At 39.1% G+C, this 16,555-nt stretch overlaps 1 protein-coding gene and 1 long non-coding RNA gene across 3 annotated transcripts in view; one reads left to right on the plus strand and one right to left on the minus strand.

The window, feature by feature from the left end:
- Nucleotides 1-16,555, minus strand: part of ROBO1 (roundabout guidance receptor 1) — a 571,660-nt gene that overhangs the window by 294,686 nt on the left and 260,419 nt on the right. The gene's annotated exons all lie outside the window — the stretch shown is intronic.
- LOC310705870 lies at nt 9,943-14,050 on the plus strand. Its single transcript, XR_014525506.1, has 3 exons — nt 9,943-10,004; nt 13,021-13,054; nt 13,915-14,050. It is a non-coding gene; the product is annotated as an uncharacterized lncRNA (long non-coding RNA).

The following is a 16,555-nucleotide window of genomic DNA, read 5'->3' on the forward strand; positions in this document are numbered from 1 at the left end:
ATGTATATTATGCTATGGCCGCATGGCTAATGCAATAAAATCATTATAATAACCACTCTCTGCAGAACTTAATACTTGCTTCTGTTCCCCCATGATTCACCTATGGAAATGGCAGGAAATAACTGTATGCTGGGATACCATGCCAAATTTCATCATATGCGGTGATTCATAAAACTCGTGAAAAAAATACAGCGCACAACTCCTGTGATTTTATGGGTTAATGGCATTGCAAATGGATTTTTGTTGGAAGCAATTAACACAGACATGAGTGCTAAACTTCTGCTAGATTTCCAGAAGTGGCTTTTATGTTGCATGAAAAACCACATAAAACATGGAAATGATCAGGTAAGGAAACAGAAGCAAGTGTTATGTAGTGATATCCCCCTGAAATCCCCTGCCCTTTCCATCATATCAGTGACAGACAGCCCCATGGGTGTCATGGAGACTATGAAGTCCTGAGCCAGAACACAAGAGGCACTATTGTTCTGGATTCCTCCAACACTATACTTGATACTACCTTTGCTAGCTCAGTCAGAGAAGCTGCTGGGCAGCAGGGTGGATGGTATGCCAACAGCAACCCAAGATTACTGTCTCCTTGGCCCAATAATAGGTGAAGGTCTTCATAGCCAGTTCCAAGACAGGGGTGTTTCCTGGTAAGTCCAGTGGATCACAGCTTCTACCCACCTCATCTATGCAGCCTGTGCTGATGACACTGGGCAGAATACCTGTGTTAGATGAACCCTTCCCAGCTCACCCACCCAGGTATCAGTAATACACATCAGAATAGCACCCTCATCCATGATCAAATCATAGAAAGTCTTATTATGCACCATTCTGGCATTAAACAATAGTACAACAGTATGCCCAGGCTGGTGGGCACAGCAGATAAGCAACCAGGAACTCAGATATGGGAAGTGTAGGAGCAATGAACAAAGTGTAAATAGCCTCACTCTGCTCTTCAGTGATTATTTATCACTTCCCCATGGCAATGTCTCCCTCTACCCATGATCACTGCAATAGGGGTTGCATCATCCTGCCCTCCCCAAGGAGGTCCTTGCAAGCACACAGTATAAACAGCAGCCACCCACTGACCAAAAAAAAAAAAAAGGGGGGGGGACTACAACCAATCAATTATCCTAGAATATTTCTGATAGATTATGTACAGTTTGAAGAAGAGTACACAAGACTCAGTCCCTGACACTATAGGAATGTCTGTGCTATTATAAAGTATTGTATTTCATTCCTTGCCAAATTCATATTCTACAGTTTGAAAAGCATTTTTTTTTTAGTTAACAGATGCAAAAATGAGAAGCCTATCAGCAGAAAATATGATTGCTTCAAAGAAATAAAAAGGTGCTTGAAATACAAAGAGAGGGTTTTCAGTTGAAACAGTTTTTAATGGAAACTGTTGCAAGCATTTAACTCAATATCATAAAAAATTGAATCAATCTGAAATATGCTCATATAGTTATAGCATTTATAGCATATTCATGGATACAGAGTAAGTAATAAGATTTATTTAGATGAAAAGGATAGAATCTTTCATTTATTTTTAGTTTTTTTAAAAGGTGAAGTTCCAAGAAAAAGATTTGATATAATAGTCAAGCTGCTTGGGAAGGCACTATGTCCTGTTCAGAAAGTTCCCACACTCAGATGGATGTCAATGGTGGTGCCAGTGAACCATTACGCAAAGCCCCCCAAACACTTTGTAAACTAGAATCTGGAAGGACAATAGTAAAGTTCAGTGCTAGAAAGAGATAGTGTGTTGAATACACAATACCAAGCTTTGTCTGCTCAGGATTCTGTTGCAAGAGAAGGCTACTTAATCTCCTCCATTTGCCCTGGGGATTCTAACTGTTTTAATGTGTTCTTTTTGAGAGCCTGTGAACTGCAGAATACAAGCTGGTAACAACTTTCTTTGGAGCTGAATTGGTAAAACCTAAAGCCTCCAACACAAAATGCCGTCCCAATGGTGCTAATGAGCACAAAGACAGCCTTTAATGGTGTTTGAAGCTACCCTGGTTGAGGTTTCATGTCATCCCTTGGTGAAGGGATTAATTGTTTGGCTTGTTTTATGAGCATCCAAACTTATGTCTCAAGGTAGAGTGCAGCCTCTGCATCCATGTTTTGAATAATAAAGCCTGATGCATCTTTAATAATTTCTGAAACTTCAGGTTTCTCTTTGAAAATACAGTACAGTACAAAACACAAATGGTTTGTACTGAACTTGATATAGTTTGATAAAGGTCAGTTAGAAAAATGCATCTGTTTCAGATGTAATTTAAATGTAATCCCATCAAAGACATTGGAATTATGTTTGTATGCAGTTGCCCTACACTAACAAGAACTGGTAGTTCTTAATTTAAAGAACTCTGCTTTTAAAAAAAATTATATCTTCACTAATCAACTGCATACGCACCGTACTTTTAAAGCACATTTTGATTGGTTTATTGTATTTCTATGCCGCTTTTCATTCAAAAGAATCCCAAAGTGGCTTGCAAACAAGAATCCTCATAACTGTAGTTTACTCATCACAAGGCTACAATGCCCAGCATCCTTAACAAACTATACTTCCCAAGATTCTCATTGGGCAAAATGTTTTTTTAAATTTATGGTGTGTACACATATGTTTCCACAAAGGGGTAAGAGGTCCACTCTTGCATATTACAGAAGAAGTGTGTAAAGAGAAAGCATTTGTCATTTGCATTTCCTCATTTGCCACTTACAAGTAAGTCCTATCCTTAACAATGGTGGAATCTAGACACATATAAAAAACGCTGTGAAATTGCCTTTTTAAATATATTGAATTTGCCATAGCTCATCATCGCCATCTAGTGCCACATTTGTATAATGCACTTTACAATGCAGTTAAAATGTTTTATTTGCAGCTATAATAAAGGTAAAGGTAAATAGACCTCTGACCATTAGGTCCTGTCACAGATGACTCTGGGGTTGCGGTGTTCATCTCGCTTTATTGGCCAAGGGAGCCGGCATACAGCTTCTGGGCCATGTGGCCAGCATGACTAAGCCGCTTCTGGTGAACCAGAGCAGCGCATGGAAACACTGTTTACCTTCCCTCCAGAGCGGTACCTATTTATCTACTTGCACTTCGTGCTTTCGAACTGCTAGGTTGGCAGGAGCAGGGACTGAGCAACAGGAGCTCACCCCGTTGTGGGGATTCGAACCGCCAACCTTCTGATTGGCAAGCCTTAGCTGAGTCCTAAATTGCAAATCTGCAGGCAGAGTGTGTATTGCTTTTTAATCTATGTTCAACACTTCATGGTTTTAAATGCTTTATAAATAACTTCCACCATACAGTCGTACCTTGGTTCCCGAAGGGAATCCATTCCGGAAGTCCGTTTGACTTTCGGAAATGCTCAGAAACCAAGGCGCGGCTTCCAATTGGGTGCAGGAGCTTCCTGCACCCAATCGGAAGCCGCAGAAGCCACGTCAGATGTTCGGGTTCCAAAGAATGTTCATGAACCGGAACACTCACTTCTGGGTTCGTGACGTTCGGGAGCCAAAACGGACGACTACCAAGGCGTTTGACAACCAAGGTATGACTGTATAGTGAAGAAGGAAAAATAGCAACATAAAAACAAAAGTTGTGTATTGAATTAAAAAAAGCTGGTTGTTTCCTACCTGAGATCAAGAGTCTTGTACAAGGATAGCAAACCTTCCACTTCAGATGCTATCTATTACCAAATTTCATACTCCAAATCTATGCACTTAATATGTCTGTTGAAGAAAGTGTGCTTGAGTCCAGATCCACAGTGCATTCTATAACATCATGTATTTAAAAATTATAATTTAGATTTTCTGGTAGGTCTTTTCTCTTTTGATTTTGCTAGGAATAGCTATATTTTACATTCACATTTCATTTCTCCTCATTCTCTTTGTGAATCGCTTTTCTCCACCCTTCAACCCTTCTTTCATGTCCTACTTTAAATTTATGCATTAAACTATAAAAAGGTTAATGCGATGCAACTGTAGTTGAAGTGCTAATGAAACACCTAGGGCAACAGAAAGAAGAAGTTCAAAAGCTGCAGTAACTTAGAAAAAGCTGCATGATTCTCTGTTTCTAACGGCTTCTTTTCAAATGATATATAATCCATACATACACTGTCAAACAGTCTGAAAGCCCAAGTATAGCCATAGATCTTTTTAAAGTGAGTTTTGAAATGTCCTTGTCATAGGATTTCAAACTATATTAGAAATAGTTGTTCAATAAAAATAATCTCAAAATAGTTTAGATTTCAAAGGTATCAAAGGTATGTTTCAGTTGATCTGCAAGAATTATATTAAATCTATTTTTAATAGTGCAGAGGGCGCTCTCCTCTGCACATAGTACTATGCCACACACAAAAGCCTGAATATCAGGCTTGTAAAGATCTTCTGCAACAGGCTTTTCACTACAGTAAACCTAAATTAATGTCCTCTGGAGGAAGCAGTTGTAATTTCCACTCTTTATTGGCAGACAGTGACTTCCTCAAAGATCTGGCCAAAGACCTGGAGCCCACTGGGAACCTAGCTGGGAGAAGTTTGTGGGATTCATCATAGCATTAGTCAGTTTCTAGGAAAGCAAAAGGCAAGAAACATGCAAGGCAGGCTGGGAGAATAGGGTGAAGCAGGGTCAGACAAATCTAGACTGGGTCAAGCAAGAAAGTCGTCACTTGCCTAGAAAGTCTTGAACATGAATGAGCTTTCTCTGGAAATTTATGACACACATCTAATTGACTGATCTGAGAGGCAATTAGAACCTGTAAAAAAGGTAAAGGACCCCTGGACGGTTAAGTCCAGTCAAAGGTAACTATGGGGTTGCAACGCTCATCTCGCTTTCAGACTGAGGGAGCCGGCATTTGTCCACAGACAGCTTTCTGAATCATGTGGACAGCATGACTAAACCGCTTCTGGCACAACGGAAAACCATGACGGAAACCAGAGTGCATGGAAACGCCGTTTACCTTCCTGCCACAGCGGTACCTATTTATCTATTTGCATTGGCGTGCTTTCAATCTGCTAGGTTGGCAGGAACTGGGACAGAACAACAGGAGCGCACTCTGTTGCGGGGATTCGAACTGCCAACCTTCTGATCGGCAAGCCCAATAGGCTCAGTGTTTTAGACTACCTGTATGTGCTGTCAGATAGCCATCATAAATATAAGAGATTAATTAGATGGAGTTGGATTGTTCTATGAACATCTGAAGGAGTGCCCTTAAGAAATTTTAAAAATATATAATTCTAGAATATATAATTCTAGAAACTTGTGCTTCTGCACACTGGTTCTAAAGGATGCCAGCAGTTCAATATTTATTTATTTTCCAGCACCAGGAAATGAGCTTGTCAGCAAACCAGAGCTGGCAGTGTAATAAAGACATTTATTGTTTGTTACATTTGCATCTCTTCATTTTTCAGTCACAACCACAACAACCATGCAAGGTCAGCTGGGCTTTGAGAGTGCAGTTTGCCTAAGGCTATACTGTATACTTAATTGACAGGTAGAAATTTGCCCTAATTTTGCCACATCCAGAGTCAGCACGCTTGTCAGTAGATCACATGGTTTAATTCTTACAGCAAAAGAAAAAGTCACTAGCTTTTACTGTTCTATTAAGTTGGAAGGATCTGGTGACAGGCTACACAAAGTATCTGATGGAGTATCCCAACGGTGCTTCATTTTGTTCTCGGGAGGATGGATAAAGGCAGCTGATAAAGGTTCTGATTGGGGACTGCTGTCCCAATAGCCTTTACTGAGAGCTGTAGCCTGAAAAAAGAGAGTTGGCTGGCAAGGCACCAGTGAAAACTCTGGAAACTGGAGCTGAACATATGTTATAAGTAGACTGAAACTGGCATTGTTTGTACACAAATTGACTGGGTTGGAAAATATAAAGGTGTACCACAAGGGTTGCCAACCTGTGGGGACATATGTAAACTGGAAAATAAACTGACTACAATAAAATGCTTATTCCAAGCCTAATATCAGTGGGGTAGGTACCAAGGAAGGCCTTTGTAGGCCCCATGTTGGCTACCCCTGGTCAGGTACTTTATTGCTGAATCTGTTCAGGCATCCTGTTGAACTGGCAACCACAGGAGCCCGTCTTGTTACATTTTAAAACCAGGGTTTTGTTGTGCATCACCCCTATGTGCTAGCAAGTTCCTCTGTTTTGCCTATGCCATTAGACCACCTGTTCTTGCTAGCCATGTGTTGGTGTCATTGCTTCAACTCACTGGGGTTGGTACAGAGTTTGCTAAACCAGAAATGCTTCAACACTTCTAATCATAGTTGTGCTGGCACACAACTGATCTATATACTTATTGCAGTAACCTTACTGAAGGGAAAATCTTTGTTGTAAAATTAGTATTAACTAACAGTCTTTATCTATATGCATTTATTTACTTATATAATTATATGCTTGCAGTACATATTGGCGGAGATGTTAAAAAAAGTTCTCAGAGCAGCTCACAACATAAAATAAAACTTTTTTAAAAACCCAGTAAAGACAACATTTACTCATTATGTTTGTGCTTTTTAACTTAAATTAGATATCTCAATAAATGGATTCTTTTCAGTATATCACACATACAGCTTTTGCTTTGCTGTGTTTTACTTCTAAACAGAGTATCGCCTGCTTTAAAGCTGAACTTTCTACACCTGTGCTGATAAAATCTGATTATCGATGTGGGTAAATATTTATGTGGGGAAAGTGTATAGTAAAAATTATTAAAGGCTATTACACTCATAGAAGACCCACTGTGGACTTTTAAATGGGTTTTCGTTGATAGCATACTGGCAGAGATCCACATGCACACACACAAAATTGCTTGCACAGGGATACTTTTCTCACTATGTGTGTGTGAAGCAGGTGTTTCATGGGCTTCATGCCACAGTTATTTGTTAGGCAAGGCCCAGGTCCAATGGGTACAATTCACTGGTAAGTTATCCTGTGCAAGTCCCTAAGTGATCTGAAGTTGTACAAGAGTAAAGCTTTTACGTAGCTATCAATTAATCATGATGGGACTTGCAGAGGAGAGCTTCCCAGTTGATTGTGCCTATAATCATTGGTAGTGCATAACTTAAGAAAAGCTCTGAGGTGCTCTTAGTTACTCAAAGGGTTGAATAGAACCCTGTGCTCCTCCAAGGAACAGTGGTATGCCTTTAAATCAAGTATTATTATGATGACAGATATTAAACTGGACCTGCAGATTAGACTCCAGTTTCCTTGGGGAAGAAAAATATTCTGAAACAAACAGGTTTGGATGATTGAAACAGAATCTTCTTTACTTTTCAGAAGAATTTCACCTACATTTTAGCTATGTAATTTTTGGCACTGAAAAGAAAGCTGTATGGACACAGGAGGCTGTAGTTTTAGATCTTCATGAGTCAAGTCTTGAGACCTAAAAGTACGGGTAAGGAGATGAATTACATGAAATCTCCATTAATATGTGACTCTTTAACCAAGCTCTTTGCATCAAAATAGAAAAAGCTTCCATGACTTGGTTGGCTGTGAAGCCAACATCTGTGACCTACCTTAATGTCTGTGGGATCACTGTGGACAGATAGAGCCTCTTGGTGATTATAAATTACAGTGATCCCTGCACTAAAGTAAACACAGATATATTCACACATCTGTGTTCTATTAAATGAGCAGCAGCTGCCAAAATAAGCACTATAGTTTATTTATTGGTGGAAATAATATTCTATGTGCTTCTCATAAGCAAACTTGGTTTTATTAAAATAGGCAGTCTTTTTTTAAAAAAGTTCAAAATTCTTTCTATCCTGGGGGGTGAATTGCTGTTGTTTTTTAAACAAAGGAAATAGTTAATGAAGTGAATATAAAATGATGCCTAATTTCTTGAATCTTACAGTTTTTGTTGAAGACTAGCAAGTAGAGGCAAAAGGAAACTCATTTGTGAAACAGTGCTGTGAAATAGCTAAAAATGTTATAATCCCTGTGGAATCCTGTGACTCCTCACACCATAGACCATGAGCAGCACTCCACATCAATTAGTGCAGCCATAAACAATAATTACCTCCATGCTTGTATCACTGACCTTCTCACTCCTCTTGTGGCATGGCTTCTATCATCATCTAGCAGCAGATGTGCTGTATAATGCATGCATTCTGTTTATGGTTGATAAATACAGTATATGACCAGTGTTTCCACTTTTGAGTTGTAAAGCTTAATAATGCCTTATACATTAAAACTTTCAGTGGCCTAGCGTTGAGGCAAAAACAAAACAAAAATCTCTTGAAGGCATGACTGAAAAATCAAGATTGCTCCAAGTAAAAATAAGGAGCTACTGCTTCATAATAAGAGGTACACAAATGTTCCTCCTTTTAGTTGTTAAGGCTCTCCACACATGACCAATCCTCAAATGAATGGTGAACCTAAACAAAATTGTTTATGTGTTTCTGTTGTGTGTGTGTATGAAAGGGAGCATTTGGGTTTTTTCGTGAATTTGTAGAAGGGGTAGGTCTCAGAAGTATGCAAGTCTGAAATGGGTATACTTCAAAATGTCCAATTTCTCGACCTTATAACACATATGCATGACTTTTAACTGCCACAGCTCATCTTACTTCCTTGAGTTATTTTTTTTGCTTATGTTTAGAATTCTCTGCCATGGATTCACTGATTATTTTCCGGGCTAGAGACTGCCAGCTTCAATACTGCCCATCTATACAGTGCATAAATGTTTTCTGAAACAGCTTCCAAGTGCTTACTGTCTTATGATACGGTACAGCATGGTTGTCAATACATGATGTGCAGTCTGTGCTGTGCTTGAGTTCAGCTGCTTGGGTTCTGCTCTGCATGCACTTATTCTTGCTTTGTGCTTGGGGGACAATTGTAGCTTGGATTGATCTGTGATAGCCAGATATTTGCAAATGTTATAGTAAGTGATCTGCAAGAACACACACACAGCGCTGTATAACCAAGAAAAGCAATAATATGGGAGAGTGACTATGCCACTCTGCCCATTTTACCACTAGGCTGCACTCTAGGGTTCCCTGAGCATAAACAATGCACCTTTATAGGATGCTAGTTTATTATTATTATTATTATTATTATTATTATTATTATTATTTCAAGAATGACAGTTGTACATCTCCATAGCATCTTTGAAAAACAATTAGCTACTCATTTTCTTCCTGGGAGGAGTGCAGAAGGAAGAAACGCCAAAGAGCATCTGCAGCAGCACAACCGGATCTGACCCCGCTGCAACAAAACATGTCTCTCCCATATCAGTCTCTACAGCTACAGCAGGAACTATAACTCACCAAAGGTTTGACTCCTCTATTGTCTCCTGAACAGACGGATGCCACTAAAAACAACTCATTTCCTCCCTCCCTCTTTGCCTCCAAGTCTAATGTCACATGGAGCTTTTTTCAGCCTTCATTCTCTATTACTCAAGCTGAACTGTGCATTACTGGTTCCTTTCTCCTGCTTTTTAATGTAGTTAAAATACCATCAGTTTAGGAATATTCTGAATATAGCTTTCTTCACTTGGCCTTGCAGGTGAACCAACGGAAGTTGTGTATATATAATGTATATGATTGTACTGGTAGGTGAAATGCTCACTTAAACCTCAAACAATATATATTCTTTCACTTCCTTTGGAATGAGACTTTTCTTCATCCTGGACTGTGCATTCTGAATGAGCTCACTGAGGAAATATAACACCAAATAAATCCTTACAATAAGTTATGCTGCAAGCAGCCATTCCTTAACAAGCTCACACATTTGAGGCCAGAGTATCAACAGCTGTCTCAGAAGGCTGCATTCGGATATTCTGAAAGTGCCTGTGGCCCCCAAATAAATGTTGTCAGCAAGCGTTTTTCCAACTTTTTTTTTTTTTACTTTATATTGGTATAAAGAATGCTTTTTATTCTTCTTTCAGAAACAAAGACAGCTTTCTCTGATCCTAACTCTTAAGCACGTGAGTAGCGGGAAACTGATGGTGAGCAGCAAACTCCATTCCACACAGGACAACATTCCTCTGTTTACCAGGTGAGACTCCAAAAAGAGAAAAGAGCTCTTCCAAATTAGGCTCCCTTTCTCATTACCAAATGCATGTATTAGGTGCATGTGAAAGTGGGTACTACTGCATGTAAATTAAATTCTAAGAACTGCAGCTAACTGCAGCAGTGATCCATGCTTAAAAGTAGAAATTGCTCTTCGGAGACATGTCTATCTGCCCATCAACTCAAGATAGGCTATGATCCAGTAAACCCATATATGGAAGTTGTGGTTTCCCCATTTGGGATTACATAAGAAGAAAGATCTATATGCTTATAGAGCTCACCAGGGCTACACGTAGCATGAGAAGATTACATGAGGCAGCAATAAGATATTTACAAGCTTTTCTATATACCACAGTCTTATAGGTTAACTTGTTTTAAAAATAATTTGAGGGACCCCACGGATGCAGAATATTTACATAATCACAAATGTTGGGTTGCATGTGGACATGTGTATATGTGCTTCTCCCTGTCTGTCTTCTTATTCCATTTATATACCAGTTGAAATTCAATGAGAAATAAGCCTTCTCTTTCTGATATTATGCATCTTTGGCTTCAATCCAAAATGGAAATGATTTTATTTGATTAAGCTTAATGGTGCTATCATTAATCATTTTATGTACAATAGCATATATTCCCTGATGAAATAAGTGATTAATCTCCTTAATATCTGGCCTGTCTTCTATTGTCTTCCATTTACTTAGTCTTTCTTAAGATAGTTGGCAAGTGTAATCTCTGTGTCAAGTTTATTTGTTTTCTTGGTGGTCATGATACATTTTTTATGATACAAGCATTTGTCATCAATTTTGTGAATATCCTTGATGTGGCAGTACAGAAAAACTAGAACATGATCACTTCATTGTCTGGTCCTTGGAGAGAATGTCAATATATATAAGGAAGGAAAGATTCAACACATATTTCAATGAGCAACAGAATGTGGGTGTATTTCCTCTGCATTGCATTATTGTCAAGCAGGATATGTATTTGAATATCCATGAAATTGTGAAGGAGCACCACTCTGGTTGTGTCATCAACATGGAGACAATCCTTCCCATGACAACAGCTCTGCAAAGAATCCCCCCCCCCCATGAGGATGGTCATAGGCATAAATGTTTCTTACAATGTGAGCTCTGATGTCATCTCAGCCCAGCAGAGACACTGGAAAGGCAGAGAGTCTAAGAATAAAGAAACAAGGTGAATAAAGGACTTAAACAGGGATTGGGAATCTCTGGCTTTCCAGATGTTTCTGTACTCCCAAGTCCCATCAGCCCCAGCCAGTATGGCCTATGAGCATTGTAGTCCAACATCATTTGGATGGCCACAAGTTCTCCATCTGCGGGTTAAGAGATGCAGTCCAGGGAGTATGAACAGAATATGAATAGAGTTGCCTGGAAATCAGGATCTTGATCTAGAAAGACAGATGTCTGAAGAGCTCCAGCACATGGGGCTCTGTGCTGTTGAAGGGCATGAAGGCAGACAAAACAGATGCCTGGGAAGCAAAACTACAATGGAAAAGGGAGCTGACAGATCATGAAGTCTCTCTGTGAAAGGTGGCTGGATTTTTCATGCTGATTAAAAATAAATCTTGGGCTGCTGGTCTATCATTTTCATTAATAATAAGCCAATACAGCAGTGCATTATATTAATTTGAAATTAATATAATATAATATTCTTCTTCTTATAATATAAGAAGTCTTAACAATATGATGCTATGAATTCTCCTCAAGAGTCCTTAGAAATACTACATACAATTTTCTGTGTGAGGAGGATTATAGCAAAATTATTTTCCATTGCTTTGGAAACAATGATCAGAGTTCCAGCTACGCGTATTATCTTCCTTCAAATAGTCATTAAAAAATGGACAGTATCTAAATTATATGCTATGAGGTTTTGAGCTAATAATGAAACCTCTAGCAATGACTGGCTTAGTTCTTTGGCTGTCACAGAAGGGTTAGGCCAGGGCAGTCCAACACATAGCCCGATAGCTGCATGCAGCCCTCAATGTCTTTGTGGGGGCCTTCGGCAACATTTGATGCCCCGCTTGTAGCCCTCATACTGCCTTCTGAAAGCAGGTTAAGTGAGGCTTTGAAAGGATCCTAGAGTCCTCCAGCCTCATTCCTAGTTCAGGCTTCCTTAACTTCGGCCGTGCAGATGTTTTGAGACTACAATTCTCATCATCCCTGACCTTTGGATCTGCTAGCTAGGGATCATGGGAGTTGTAGGCCAAAAACATCTGGAGGGCCGAAGTTGAGGACAAGTGCATAGCTGGTAACTGCAGAGGTAGCAGGTGCACATAATTCTTTGAAATAATATTTGGCTTCAGAACTCTAGTTGTATTCAAAAGTCTGCACACAGGTGCTGACTTATCTTAAACATGCCAAACTTGATTCAGTTGTAACAATGTTTTGGTACTGAAGTTGTTAAAATTTTTCTTTTTTGTATAAATTTTGGTACCCACTTTTCATTATAAAATAATGCAAAGTGAGAATTATTATATAGTTTGAAAAATTGTTCTACTGTTTTGAAGATGAATGCTTTCCTTACTCCCAATTTTGTGTGGAAGATGGGAAGGGGAATGACCAGACAGATGCCCAAAAACATGTACATGTGCTACTGACTGTAACCAGGTGTTTGGATGGTGAAAGCATCATGTATTATATGATGTTTTCTTCAATGGTTGCAAATAGGAAAGTGATTGCTGTGATAGTATCTCCCATGTGCCCACTAGAGGGCAATCTCTAGAAAGCAGATTAAATTCTATATAAGCATTGGAGTTCACTTTTCTGTGTAAGCAGTATTTTTATTTTGCAATTATCTGCTCCCCACAGCTTACAAGAACTACATAATTATACAAAACAATCTCCTGTAATTTCACTAATGAGAATATTATGTTTCAAAACTGAAGCCATTGCCATATGTAAAAATTTAAAAAGACACGATTATTTCTAATTTTAGTATTGTGTTTCTTAGTCTGGCTCTGTAATCCTGTTTTTATTTTATTGCAGGCTAAGGGAATTTTGGTTTACTTCCTTTAACAAGGTAAACTACACAGACTGATCCTTATATGCTCCAGTCAACATCGTGATACTCATAGCTAAGCTGCATTAGTTTAAATTGAGCAATGAGTGAATACTAAAATTTTCCAATTACCTGGAACTGTTAAGAAAGCAGAGTAAGCAGGGGGGGATTCCAGGTGCCCCTTTCCATTCAAGGAACAAGCATTCCCTAATCTGCCTAATCTATTATCCAGGCATTACTGGAGTCTTCTTTCTCCCAGCTCTAACCAGCCAAACCTTTCCCTTGCATAGCCTGCTGGAGGCTTAAGGATGGAAGGTTTTAAACAACAACAACAAAAAGGAGTTACTGCATTTCATTCAACCTGAATAATCACTGATTGAGAAAGGAGCTAATCAACACAACACAGAAACGAATTCAAGATCCCAGAAAGCAAGCCATACAATGGGCTGAAAAAAAATGTAATTAAGGCTTTCCACCTTAATATAATTTTTTATTTTATTTTATTTAACAAAGAAAGTTACAGGCTTCCTTGCATGTGATAAAAACCAGAGACAACAGTGAAATAATCTGGGGCATTTACAAAGACTTGGAACTAACTCCAACTAATTAATGTCAGTCACCTACTTGCTTGGAGGCATGTTCTTTTATTGACATGATCCATGAGCCCCATTAAGAGGTGAATAGATCCATATATGCAACTAGCTCTCCAGTTTGCCACCTGAACATTTTTGTACACACAGTCCTTACTTGGTCTTAATAGTCTTATTGAAAATATTGGGGCCATACCTAAGTTTAAGGTCTCAGAATTTATTCAAATGAAGCAGTTCTTTCTGTGCTTTGAAGTTTTGTGTTCAAAGACATTTGCCTTGATCTCCACGCAGCTGCATTATTAAATGAGAACAGCAGCATTTGAAATCTACTCTGTGAGCTGTGAGCTGATTCACACAATGCCTTCTGGAAGATGGAATGAATGGATCTGAGTGTGTTCCTGCTTGTTTCACAACTTTGAAGAAGGCAGTATACTGTACACCAACAGCCACTATGAAGGACAGTGATAGAAAGGCTTGCAGGATAGTTTCTTATCAGCTTCCCCTATGCTGAGGAGGAAGAAATGGCCATACTTTAGTGGCAAACTACATGCTTTACATGCCGAAGGTCTCAGGTTCAATCCCTGGAATCTCCAGGTACGGCTGGGAAAGACCCCTGTCCGATATTGTTGGGAATCTTTGCCAGTAAGCGTGGTCAATGCTGAGATAGATGGACCAGTGGTCCAACTTGGTGTATGGCAGCACTGCACACACGTGCGTGTAGGATAGGTAAAAAAGAATGTTAAAGGGAACATTTCTTTTTATGATCCACACACACTTGCTGCTCCTTAGCATACTTTCCTCAAAACCAATAGTGTTTTTGTATTTTCCACTTTGCTACAATAACTACACGTTGGAAAAGTTACTGTACCGAGTCTGAAATAAGCTACTTTATCCCAAATAAATGAGTACAAACAACTGAATGACAATGGTTGCATATGGTAATTCTTTCAAAATGAACTATCAAAAGTAATTAAAAAATAAGACAGATCATAGAAAGCTAATAATTTACATGAAAAAAACAGAATTTGTTGCTTACAGTGGACTTATTCTTTTCTCCAACCCATTTTCTCTATGAGTGCAATTTACCTTTTACAGTGTAAAAGGTTATGAGCAGAATCTGACCTACATTAGTTTTAATGGCATTCATCCTGATCCTCACAGTTACTTTGTAAATTTATTTATTGCAAACCCCCTTATACTCGAGGCCAGCATCCTTAGGATCTCAGTTCCACTGATAAGCATTATTAATGGAAATAAAATATGAAAAGACAATAAAGCTAGCTGAGAGGTGTGCCATTTACCACTGGTGGGGGACCCGCCCCCCTGATAAATAACATAATGAATGTTGAGAACTCAGCATATTTTGGAAATCATTCCCCCACTCCCCTAGGTTGGTAGTAATAACATTTCAGCTGCTGGGGGACAAACATGAGGTTCTAATATAATAAATCTAGGAACAGTATTAGTTGTGACTTGCCTGTTTATAACTGCTGCTGAACTAACATGATTATATCAATTTAAAAACATATACAGTACACTGTATTAAAGAATTAATGTCAATGTTCTAGTTATTTTCATCAACTCATATCCACAAATGCAAGACCATGAGAATTGTTTGGGCATATGGTATTTTACTGACTCCACATTGCACTAATCATTGTGTTTTATCTATGCTATGAGTTGAAGAGCTGATAGAAAAACCTTAACTTTATGCACCTTTACACAGTTATGAATACTCAAGCTTTTTGACCAGTATTGCACCCACATAAAACTAATGAATTTCATACTTTTACATGTTGAGCATTTGTAAAAGATTTGAGTCTGTATCCTGGAGTTGGTTTCCCCTTCTTCTGGGGATGAGGCCAAGGACCCTGAAGCAGATGGGAAATGGTTTACAGGGAGAATCCTAGAAGCACTTCCACCAGATGAGCCTGTGGTGCAAGCTCCTCTCTGGCCTGAGGACATGGCGTTGCTGTCCTTGGACTCAGAGGACTCACACAGAGAATCTCCCCCCCTCAACTAGAGCAGAAGAGCAATAGAGCAGGCTAGGACCCTTTGACAGAAAAGGAACCTTTCCGTGGGGATGCAGCTGCTACTATTATGTAGTAGCAAAATCAGTCTGAGTTTGATGGCTAGTGAAGCAACATCAGAGCTGTTCCCCTTAGGTAGGCATAGGCAAACTCGGCCCTCCAGATGTTTTGGGACTACATCTCCCATCGTCCCTGACCACTGTTAGCTAGGGATGATGGGAGTTGTAGTCACAAAACAACTGGAGGGCTGAGTTTGCCTATGCCTGCCCTTAGGCTTGCCTTGTACTAGGCCTCACATCACAACACACAGATGAGAAGACTAAAGAAAATATAGATCATCTGAAAGTGAGAATGATCAACGGATAACATGATGGAGCTATATAAAAGAATCATATTCATTTTAAATGTCATCGTAACACTAAAAGAAAATGTAGAGATAAGGAGTACAAGAAAAGTCACATAGCAGGGAATAGAATAAGAAGGTATCAGGTTGTTTATCATCATCATCATCATCATCATCATCATCATCCCACCCTTCATCAGTAGATCTCATGGCGGTTCACAATGTAAGATGTTTATGCAGGTGGAAAATGCCACTAGGATTTCTCTCTACTTGCCAAACAAGATTTAATCAGGAACTGTGTAGTTTGGGGGACGTACCTTACTCATTAAGCATAATGGTGGGCAGAGACCAGAATTTGTTATACTGTACTGATGAACCATTTTTACTACTTTCAATCACAGTGGAATTGTGCAGGGCTTACTTAGCACCAAACACTCACATCCTGCATCTACTGCCTTTTTCAGGAAAACCACAATATCAAGATTCCTGCTACTGCAAATGATCACTGTGCCTGGGTAATATACATTTAAGCTATAATTGAATTATCACCTAAGGTATG

The sequence above is a fragment of the Podarcis liolepis genome (genome assembly GCF_965112155.1).
Source record: "Podarcis liolepis genome assembly, chromosome: 4".
In the NCBI taxonomy this organism is placed as follows: domain Eukaryota; kingdom Metazoa; phylum Chordata; class Lepidosauria; order Squamata; family Lacertidae; genus Podarcis; species Podarcis liolepis.